Source organism: Ovis canadensis, chromosome 3 (assembly GCF_042477335.2).
Source record: "Ovis canadensis isolate MfBH-ARS-UI-01 breed Bighorn chromosome 3, ARS-UI_OviCan_v2, whole genome shotgun sequence".
Classification (NCBI taxonomy): Eukaryota; Metazoa; Chordata; class Mammalia; order Artiodactyla; family Bovidae; genus Ovis; species Ovis canadensis.
The window spans coordinates 188,948,272-188,960,383 of NC_091247.1; positions in this window are offsets into that span (position 1 = coordinate 188,948,272).

The following is a 12,112-nucleotide window of genomic DNA, read 5'->3' on the forward strand; positions in this document are numbered from 1 at the left end:
CTGCCATAAGGAAGAAGAACTCACTCCAAGTGAAATTACTGGGTCAAAGAACATGCATGTTTTGAAGGCTGTGTGCTAAATTTCACATCAATTGAAGTAGAAGAAGCTTCAGGTTTTTTAAAAAATAATTAATTTTAATTGGAGGCTAATTACTTTACAATATTGTGGTGGTTTTTGCCATACATTGACATGAATCAGCCATGGGTGTACTTGTGTCCCGCATCCCGAGCCACCACCTCACCCACCTCCCTCCCCATCCCATGCCTCAGGGTTGTCCTAGTGCACCAGCCTCGAGTGCCCTGTTTCATGCATTGAACTTGGACTGGTCATCTATATCACATGTGGTAATATACACTTTTCAATGTTATTCTCTCAAATCATCCCACCCTCACCTTCTCCCATAGAGTCCAAAAGTCTGTTCTTTATACGTGTGTCTCTTTTGCTGTCTCATGTATAGGGTCATTGTTACCATCTTTCTAAATTCCATATATGTGTGTTAATGTACTGTATTGGTGTTTTTCTTTCTGGCTTACTTTACTCTGTTTAATAGGCTCCAGTTTCATCCACCTCATTAGAACTGATTCAAATACATTCTTTTTAATAGCTGGGTAATATTCCATTGTGTGTATGTACCACATCTTTCTTATCCATTCGTCTGCCGATGGACATCTAGGTTGCTTCCATGTCCTAAATATTGTAAACAGTCATGTGATGAACATTGGGGTACTCGTGTCTCTTTCAATTCTGGTTTCCTTGGTGTGTATGCCCAGCAGTGGGATTGCTGGGTTGTATGGAAGTTCTATTTGCCATTTTTTCAGGAATCTCCACACTGTTTTCCATAGTGGCTGCAGTAGCTTGCATTCCCACCAACAGTGTAAGAGGGTTCCCTTTTCTCCACACCCTCTCCAGCACTTGTTGTTTATAGACTTTTTGATAGCAGCCATTCTGACTGGCATGAGATGGTACCTCATTGTGGTTTTAATTTGCATTTCTCTGATAATGAGTGATGTTGAGCACATCATTGAGCACATGATGTTTCATGTGTTTTTTAGCCATCTGTATGTCTTTGGAGAAATGTCTGTTTAGTTCTTTGGCCCATTTTTTGATTGGGTCATTTATTTTTCTGGTGTTGAAATGCATGAGCTGCTTGTATATTTTTTGAGATTAATTCTTTGTCAGTTGCTCCATTTGCTATTATTTTCTCCCATTCTGAAGGTTGTCTTTTCACCTTGCTTATAGTTTCCTTCATTGTACAAAAGCTTTTAAGTTTAATTAGGTCTTATTTGTTTAGTTTTGCTTTTATTTCCATTACTCTGGGAGGTGGGTAATAGAAGATCTTTCTGTGGTTTATGTCAGAGAGTATTTTGCCTATGTTTTCATCTAGGAGTTTTATAGTTTCTGGTTTTACATTTAGATCTTTAATCCATTTTGAGTTCATTTTTGCGTATGGTGTCAGAAAGTGTTCTAGTTTCATTCTTTTACAGGTGGTTTACCAGTTTTCCAAGCACCACTTGTTAAAGAGATTTTTTCCCCATTGTATATTTTTGCCTCCTTTGTCAAAGATAAGGTGTCCATAGGTATGTGGATTTATCTCTGGGCTTTCTATTTTGTTTCATTGATCTATATTTCTGTCTTTGTGCCAGTACCAAACTGTCTTGATGACTGTAGCTTTGTAGTGTAGTCTGAAATTAAGCAGGTTGATTCCTCCAGTTCCATTCTTCTTTCTCAAGATTGCTTTGGCTATCTGAGGGTTTTTGTATTTTCATACAAACTGTGACATTATTAGCTATAACAAATTGTATTCTGTGTAAAATACCATTGGTACCTTGATAGGGATTGCATTGAATCTGTGGATTGCTTTGGATAATATACTCATTTGAAGAAGTTTTAGTTTTATCTTATTTTTATCTGTGCATGCATGAATCTGCAGTCGCTAAGTCGTGTTTGACTTTTTGGGACTCCATGGACTATAGCCTACCAGGCTCATCTGTCCATGGGATTTTCCAGACAAGAATACTGGAGTGGGTAGCCAGTCCCTTCTCCAGGGGATCGTCCTGATCCAGGAATAGAACCTGCAACTCCTACATTGGCAAGCGGATTCTTTACCACTGCACCACATTTTGTTGATAGCTAATGAGAAGGACTGATGCTGAAGCTGAAACTCCAATACTTTGGCCACCTCATGTGAAGAGTTGACTCATTGGAAAAGACCCTTATGCTGGGAGGGATTGAGGGCAGGAGGAGAAGGGGACAACAGAGGATGAGATGGTGGGATGGCATCACCAACTCGATGGACGTGAGTTTGAGTGAACTCCGGGAGTTGGTGATGGATAGGGAGGCCTGACGTGCTGTGATTCATGGGGTTGCAAAGAGTTGGACATGACTGAGTGACTGAACTCAATTGAACTGAATGAGAATGAGCCTTTTGACCAAAACTGCTATGTTTATTTATTTATCATTTATATTTCTTCTCTCTCTTCCCATCATTCACAATTTTCTTATTGAGGTCTTTGTATTTGCCCTTTTATCTGTTTAAATAGATTGTTATTGTTCAGTTGCTTCAGGCATGTCCAACTGTTCATGACCCCATGGACTGTAGCCCAGCAGGCTTCTCTGTCCATGGGATTCTCCAGGCAAGAATACTGGAGTGGGTAGCCATTTCCTTCTTCAGGGGATCTTCTTGACCCAGGGATTAAACTAGGGTTTCCTGCATTGCAGACAAATTCTTTATTGTCTGAGCCACCTAAACTCTATACTTTAAAATACGACCAATTCCAGAAAAAAAAAATAGTTAAAGATTAAGTTTTAACATTCTTTGTTATTTCAAAGAAATAACATTCTTTGAATTACAATACAACTGTAAAATCATAATCAAAGACTTCTCTGTTGCAAAGATTGTAGGAGAATAATTATTTTTCATAACCATGGAAACCCAACTGATGCCATGGCTACACAACCAGCTTGCACAGACAATTTTTAGTAACAAAGTCAAACAAATCACTATATCTACTAAAATCATTCCACTTTACTTTTTTGTTTTTGGCCTTACAACTTGCATGATCTTTCTTTCCCAACCAGAACAGTGAAAGCACAGAGTCATAAGCCCTGGACCACCAGGGAATTCCTCTAAAATCATTTCGTTTTAGATAAGCTTTCTCTCATTGCCAGTGGAGGGAAGTTAAATGGTTTGGCATTGTGTTGCACACCTAACTCAACTTCTTAGTTTCTCTTCTGTGACATTTTAGCTTTTTGTCTTCTTTCTAAAGATTCTTAATAAGTGCAAAGCACATGCTATAACAGCTCTCTCATCTGTTTTCTGATTTCTCCTAATAAGGGCCCTGTGTATAGCAGCAGCCTATTTTCATGAGGCTACTTTGAGAAAAAGATGTACCCAGCCCATAGCCAAACTTGACAAACCACTGGCAGTTTATTTCATGTATAAATACAGTCTTTGGGTACTTAAGGAAAACCCAGTTACAAGCTTTTGAAATCCAATTTGGAAAACAGGTATAAAGGTTAATTCCTTCCTAACTCATGGTTTTTTCTTCAACTTTTTTTTAAAAAGATAATTTGTCTTGAATACCACTCTATGCCAAGCCCTGTTCTAAGCGTTTTACATATATTAACTAAGGAGATTGAAGGTTATTATAACGATAGGGTAATATTCCAATTTGACAGAGGAAATGAAGGCACAGAGAGATTAGGTATCTTGCCAAAGATCTCGCAGCTGGCGAATGATGTTTACCGGCTGTTAATACAAACTTCTCTCCTAGGCCATGTACTCCTTGCCTACTGAATTTTCTACCCCTTTCTCCTCTATCACCAATGAATAACTATGTTTGCTACCACAATGTTGTAGTGTACAAAACAACAGACTAGTAGTCATAGGACTTGGATTCATGTCCTTTGTGGCTTCAGTAAAGTTTTAATCCTGCTGGGCTTTGGTCTTACCATCTGTCAGATGGGAATAATAATAATAACCTCCCATGGCAGTCATAGAAGTCAGATGAGATGATAGAGAGGAAAGGTCTTTGATAAGGTGAAAAAGCTTGAGCAACCCAGTGACTTTTTATATCCATGCTCTTGGGAATTTGTCAAGGAGGCTTCACAGAAGAGGCAATATTGGAGCTAAGTTTTGAAAGATGTATGTGTGTCCTGATATGATCACTGATAACATTTACTGAGCAATTACTAAGTTCTAGGCTCTGTGCAAAGGATTTTACGTGCATTATCTCACTTAACTCTTACAGCAACTCTATGAGGTCATTCAGTTAGTTCCTACCTACCTTACTCATGTAGATACTGTTGGCATGATTCAAGAATGGATCTGCCATGCCATCCACCAGTCACAGCCCAAAGAGAGAAGTGCTGGTGGCTGAAACCACAAACTGCACAAGCCTTGAAGGTGGTGAATCTTGTCCCAACCATGGTCTGATGAGCTGAATAAAGACATGATGGGAACAATTCACTTTGGTTAGCAGACACATCCTGAGACATAACTGGCATTGGGAGACTTAAGAGGCTTTTCTTTACTAGTTTTGACAATCATTCTGGCTTAAGCTTTGCCTGCTCAGTCAGACCAAGGGCACAACAAGAGACCCCAGTGAAAAGTCTAGAAACCGAGTTGTCCAGAGAACACACTCCTAACTGACATAACCACAAATTTGGGGATGTATTTTAAGCAATGTGGAATGAGTCAAGTGAAAAGCCATTGATGATTTTTGTTCATGTTTCCAAACAACTCTCCTGAAGCAGTTAATATGACTAAAAATTGAAATGGACCATTGAAGCAATTGTTGCACAAAATAGGAGTCAGTAAGAACATGAGGGGCAGGTTTTTCAGACTATGGAAACATAATGAAGCTGAACATGTCCCAAGAAAGGACAACTAGATGAAGTATGTGAGTCATATCACAACACATCAAATTAATTTTTAAAAATCATTTTTTTCACTTCAATACCAGAAATTGTGTCACTTAGCCCCAAGACAAAGTTAAAGAAATCTCAAACTCTTTTGATTTTTGTTTACCTGAATGTGACAAGTAGAATTCTCTTGAGATGAGTGAGTAAGGTTGGCTCTGTCTCAAATGTGGCTCAGGCAAGATTGATGCTTTCAGGACCCATCTTACCCTATGGAAAGCATTCTCCATAAATACTTATTACACCTTTCAAAAGTGCCTGGGAATAGACAGAAGCAGAGCAGCAGGCAAAACTTGTTCTTCTATCAGAGTGAGGGTGTGGGCTAAGAAGGACTCCTAGTGGAGAACATGGGAGGTGAGTAGAAGAAATTTTAATCCTCAGGAGAGTCCCTGTACCAGGCCACACTGAAAGTGAAAGGCGCTCAGTCATGTCCGACTCTTTGTGATCCCATGGACTATACAGGAATTCTCCAGACCAGAATATTGGAGCAAGTAACCTTTCCCTTCTCCAGGGGATCTTCCCAACCCAGGGATCTAGCCCAGGTCTCCTGCGTTGCAGGTGGATTCTTTCCCAGCTGAACCACAAGGGAAGCCCAAGCTAACTTTGTCCTAAAAAGAATTCTCTTACCCAGGGAGATCTTGTAGATACAACCAATCCCTATCGTGGTGCTAGTAGTAAAGAATCTGCCTGCCAATGCAGGAGATGCAGTTGGATATCTGGGCTGGGAAGATCCCCTGGAGTAGGAAATGGCAATTCGCTCTGGTATTCTTGCCCAGAAAACTCCAAGGACAGAGGAGGCTGGGGGGCTACAGTCCATGGGGCCACAAAGAGTCAGACACGATGGACAACAAAGGGAATTATTTTAATTATGCCTTCATTGAGCTCACCAGTTCACAACTTGGGCTCCTATAAATCATTCATTTTGAGGGACACAATTTGCCATCTTTAAAACCTGTGCAAGATGATGTTACTTCACAAGGGCACTGCAGTGTTTTTCATAATAAACTTGTGAACTAGGAGCTAGGAAAAAAAAGACCCTGTGCAAAATGCTATAATTTTTGAAAAAAAAAAAAATGAGACACAGAATAATTTGAGTTAGAGAAACCAATGAAATGGTAGTTATGATAATAATGGTATTGAACCAAGCCTCCAGTGAAAATTGAACTATGGCCACTAATTTGCCTGAGGAAAAATTAAAAATGTTAGGGGCAGGCAGCAGGAACTAAGAAATCCTAAATCATTCAATTAAGCACAGGCGGAGGCGGCAACCGACTTACTAAGCGTGGCCGAGAGATACCCCATGTCTGAGGTCAGGGACAATGGCCTAGAGCGCCAGGCTGTGAAGGCGCAGGAAGGGCCGAGAGAAGCTACCCCGCGTCCAAGGTCAAGGGCAGCGGCCGAGAGGAGCTACCCCGCATCTGAGGCCAGGGACGGCAGCCAGGAGGAGCTACCCCACATCCGAGGTCAAGGGCGACTACCGAGAGGAGCCACCCTGCGTCCGAGGCCAGGGCAGAGACCGGGAGGAGCAACCCCACGTCCAAGGAGTGGTGGCTGTGTGGGCACAGGAGGGCCTAGAGGAGCCACCCCACATGGAAGGTCAGGAAGGGTGGCAGGAGGAGATACCCCTCATCCAAGGTAAGGAGCAGCGGCTGTGCTTTGCTGGAGCAACCGTGAAGAGATACCACATGTCCAAGGTAAGAGAAAGCCAAGTAAGATGGTAGATGTTGCAAGAGGGCATCAGAGGGCAGACACAGTGAAACCATACTCACAGAAAATTACTCAATCTAATCACACTAGGACCACAGCCTTATCTAATTCAATGAAACTAAGCCATGCCTGCAGGGCAACCCGGGCGGGTCATGGTGGAGAGGTCTGACAGAATGTGGTCCACTGGAGAAGGGAATGGCAAACCACTTCAGTATTCTTGCCTTGAGAACCCCATAAACAGTATGAAAAGGCAAAATGATAGGATACTGAAAGAGGTAGTCCCCAGGTCAGTAGGTGCCCAATATGCTACTGGAGGTCAGTGGAGAAATAACTCCAGAAACAATGAAGGGATGAAGCCAAAGCAAAAACAATAACCAGCTGTGGATGTGACTGGTGATAGAAGCAAGGTCTGATGCTGTAAAGAGAAATATTGCATAGGAACCTGGAAAGTCAGGTCCATGAATCAAGGCAAATTGGAAGTCATCAAACAGGAGATGGCAAGAGTGAATATGGACATTCTAGGAATCAGTGAACTAAAATGGACTGGAATGGGTGCATTTAATTCAGATGACCATTATATCTACTACTGCAGGCAGGAATCCCTCAGAAGAAATGGAATAGCCATCATGGTCAACAAAAGAGTCCAAAATGCAGTACTTGGATGCAATCTCAAAAACGACAGAATGATCTCTGTTCGTTTCCAAGTCAAACCATTCAGTATCACAGTAATCCAAGTCTATGCCCCAACCAGTAACTCTGAAGAAGCTGAAGTTGAACGGTTCTGTGAAGACCTACCAGACATTTTAGAACTAACACCTAAAAAAGATGTCCTTTTCATTATAGGGGACTGGAATGCAAAAGTAAGAAGTCAAAAAACCCCTGGAGTAACAGGCAAATTTGGCCTTGGAGTGTGGAATGAAGCAGGGCAAAGACTAATAGAGTTTTGCCAAGAAAATGCACTGGTCATAGCAAACACCCTCTTCCAACAACACAAGACAAGACTCTACACATGGACATCACCAGATGGTCAACACCGAAATCAGATTGATTATATTCTCTGCAGCCAAAGATGGAGAAGCTTTATACAGTCAACAAAAACAAGACCAGGAGCTGACTGTGGCTCAGATCATGAACTCCTTATTACCAAATTCAGACTTAAATTGAAGAAAGCAGGGAAAACCACTAGATCATTCAGGTATGACTTAAATCAAATCCCTTATGATTATACAGTGGAAGTGAGAAATAGATTTAAGGGCCTAGATCTGATAGATAGAATGCCTGATGAACTACGGAATGAGGTTCGTGACATTGTACAGGAGACAGGGATCAAGACCATCCCCATGGAAAAGAAATGCAAAAAAGCAAAATGGCTGTCTGGGGAGGCCTTACAAATAGCTGTGAAAAGAAGAGAGGCGAACAGCAAAGGAGAAAAGGAAAGATATAAGCATCTGAATGCAGAGTTCCAAAGAATAGCAAGAAGAAATAAGAAAGCCTTCTACAGCAATCAATGCAAAGAAATAGAGGAAAAGAACAGAATGGGAAAGACTAGAGATCTCTTCAAGAAAATGAGAGATACCAAGGGAACATTTCATGCAAAGATGGGCTCTATAAAGGACAGAAATGGTCTGGACCTAACAGAAGCAGAAGATATTAAGAAGAGATGGCAAGAATACACAGAAGAACTGTACAAAAAAGATCTTCACGACCTGGATAATCACGATGGTGTGATCACTCTCTAGAGCCAGACATCCTGGAATGTGAAGTCAAGTGGGCCTTATAAAGCATTATTACGAACAAAGCTAGTGGAGGTGATGGAATTCCAGTTGAGCTATTTCAAATCCTGCAAGACGATGCTGTGAAAGTGCTGCACTCAATATGCCAACAAATTTGGAAAACTCAGCAGTGGCCACAGGACTGGAAAAGGTCAGTTTTCATTCCAATCCCAAAGAAAGGCAATGCCAAAGAATGCTCAGACTACCGCACAATTGCACTCATCTCACATGCTAGTAAAGTAATGCTCAAAATTCTCCAAGCGAGGCTTCAGCAATACGTGAACCGTGAACTTCCTGATGTCCAAGCTGGTTTTAGAAAAGACAGAAGAACCAGAGATCAAATTGCCAACATCCGCTGGATCATGGAAAAAGCAAGAGAGTTCCAGAAAAACATCTATTTCTGCTTTATTGACTATGCCAAAGCCTTGACTGTGTGGATCACAATAAACTGTGGAAGATTCTGAGAGAGACGGGAATACCAAACCACCTAACCTGCCTCTTGAGAAATCTGTATGCAGGTCAGGAAGCAACAGTTAGAACTGGACATGGAACAACAGACTGGTTCCAAATAGGAAAAGGAGTATGTCAAGGCTGTATATTGTCACCCTGCTTATTTAACTTATATGCAGAGTACATCATGAGAAATGCTGGACTGGAAGAAACACAATCTGGAATCAAGATTGCTGGGAGAAATATCAATAACCTCAGATACGCAGATGACACCATCCTTATGGCAGAAAGTGAAGAGGAACTAAAAAGCCTCTTGATGAAAGTAAAAGAGGAGAGTGAAAAAGTTGGCTTAAAGCTCAACATTCAGAAAACGAAGATCATGGCATCCAGTCCCATCACTTCATGGGAAATAGATGGACAAACAGTGAAAACAGTGTCAGATTTTATTTTTGGGGGCTCCAAAATCACTGCAGATGGTGACTGCAGCCATAAAATTAAAAGACGCTTACTGCTCAGAAGGAAAGTTATGACCAACCTAGATAGCATATTCAAAAGCAGAGACATTACTTTGCCAACAAAGGTCCGTCTAGTCAAGGCTATGGTTTTTCCTGTGGTCATGTATGGATGTGAGAGTTGGACTGTGAAGAAGGCTGAGCACTGAAGAATTGATGCTTTTGAACTGTGGTGTTGGAGAAGACTCTTGAGAGTCCCTTGGACTGCAAGGAGATCCAACCAGTCCATTCTGAAGGAGATCAGCCCTGGGATTTCTTTGGAAGGACTGATGCTAAGGCTGAAACTCCAGTACTTTGGCCCCCTCATGCAAAGAGGTGACTCATTGGAAAAGACTCTGATGCTGGGAGGGATTGGGGGCAGGAAAAGAAGGGGACGACAGAAGATGAGATGGCTGGATGGCATCACTGACTCGATGGATGCGAGTCTGAGTGAACTCCGGGAGTTGGTGCTAGATAGGGAGGCCTGGCGTGCTGCTGTTCATGGGGTCGCAAAGAGTCAGACATGACTGAGCGACTGAACTGAACTGAACTGAGATGGATCGAAGCTATTGTTTTTCCAGTAGTCATGTACAAATATGAGAGTTGGACCATAATGAAGGAGGGCGCCAAAGAATTGATGCTTTCAATTTGTGGTGCTGGAGAAGACTCTTGAGACTCCCTTGCACAGCAAGGAGATCAAACCAGTCAATCCTAAAGGAAATCAACCCTGAATATTCATTGGACGAAAGGATGCTGAAGCTGAAGCTGGCCACCTTTTGTGAAGATTCATTGGAAAAGATCCTGATGCTAGGAAAGATTAAAGGTAAAAGGAGAAGGGGGCAGCAGAGGTTGAGATGGTGGGTGGCATACTGATTCAATGGATATGAGTTTGAGCAAACTCCAGGAGATGGTGAGGGACAGAGAAGCCTGGCATACTTCAGTCCCTTAGGTTTCAAAGAGTCAGACATGACTGAGCAACGGAACAACAGAAACAACAGGCTATGTGGAGAGATTAAGTGTTTTATTCACTCTTTGCTGGAACAGAGATTTTCTTGCTAATAGAGAAATGGAAATCAAAACCACAATGATCACCTCACAACAGTGAGAATGGCCATCATCGAGAAGTCTACAAATGAATAATACTGGAGAGGGTGTGGAGAAAAGGGAACCCTGCTGGTGGGAATGTAAATTGGTGCAGCCAGTATGCAAAATAGTATGGAAGTTCCTTAAAAACTAAAACTAGAATTACCATATGATTCAGCAGTCCTTCCTACTCCTCGGCATATATGTGGAAAAGACAAAAACTCTAATTCAAAAAGACACGTGAACCCCAGTGTTCATAGCAGTACTATTTATAATAGCCAAGACATGAAAACAACCTAAATTACCCATCTGATTGATTTAAGAAGATGTGGTATATGTATATATATATATATGAAATGAAATATTCAGTTCAGTCACTCAGTCGTGTCTGACTCTTTGTGACCCCATGGACTGCAGCACGCCAGGCTTCTCTGTCCATCACGAAATCCCGGAACTTGCTCAAACTCATGTCCATCGAGGCGGTGATGCCATCCAACCATCTCATCTTCTGTCGTCCCCTTCTACTCCTGCCTTCAATCTTTCCCAGCATCAGGGTCTTTTCAGATGAGTCAGTTCTTCACATCAGGTGGCCAAATATTGGAGTTTCAGCTTCAGCATCAGTCCTTCCAATGAATAGTCAGGACTGATTTCCTTTAGGATGGACTGGTTTGATCTCCTTGCAGTCCAAGGGACTCTCAAGAGTCTTCTCCAACATCACAGTTCAAAAACATCAATTCTTCTATGCTCAACTTTCTTTTGGTCCAACTCTCACATCCTCACCTGACTATTGGAAAAACCATAGCTTTGACTAGATGGACCTTTGTTGGCAAAGTAATGTCTCTGCTTTTTAATATGCTAAGTTGTTCATAGCTTTTCTTTCAAGGAGCAAGCGTCTTTTAATTTCATGGCTGCAGTCACCGTCTGCAGTGATTTTGGAGCCCAAAAAACTAAAGTCTCTCACTATTTCCCCATCTATTTGCCATGAAGTGATGTGACTGTATGCCATGATCTTAGTTTTCTGAATGTTGAGTTTTAAGCCAGCTTTTTCACTCTCCTCTTTTACTTTCATCAGGAGGCTCATTAGTTCCTCTTCGCTTTTGGCCATAAGGCTGTCATCTACATATCTGACAGGCATTTCTCCTGTCAATCTTGATTCCAGCTTGTGCTTCACCCACCCAGCATTTCACATGATATATTCTCCATATAAGTTAAATAAGCAGAGTGACAATATACAGCCTTGATGTACTCCTGTCCCAATTTGGAACCAGTCTGTTATGCCATGTCTCGTTCTAACTTTTGCTTCTTGACCTGCATACAGATTTCTCAGGAGACAGATAAGGTAGTCTGGTAGTCCCATCTCTTGAAGAATTTTCCAGTTTGTTGTGATCCACATAGATATACCCATTTGAATGCAGAGTTCCAAAGAATAGCAGGGAGACAGAAAAAAGCCTTCCTCCGTGATCAATGCAAAGACATAGAGGAAAAAAATAGAATGGGAAAGACTAGAGATCTCTTCAAGAAAATTAGAGATAACAAGGGAACATTTCATGCAAAGATGGGCACAATCAAGAACAGAAATGATATGGACCAAATAGAAGCAGAAGATTTTAGAAGAAGTGAAACAATATACAGAAGAACCATACAAAAAAGATCTTCACAACCCAGATAACCATCATGGTGTGATCACTC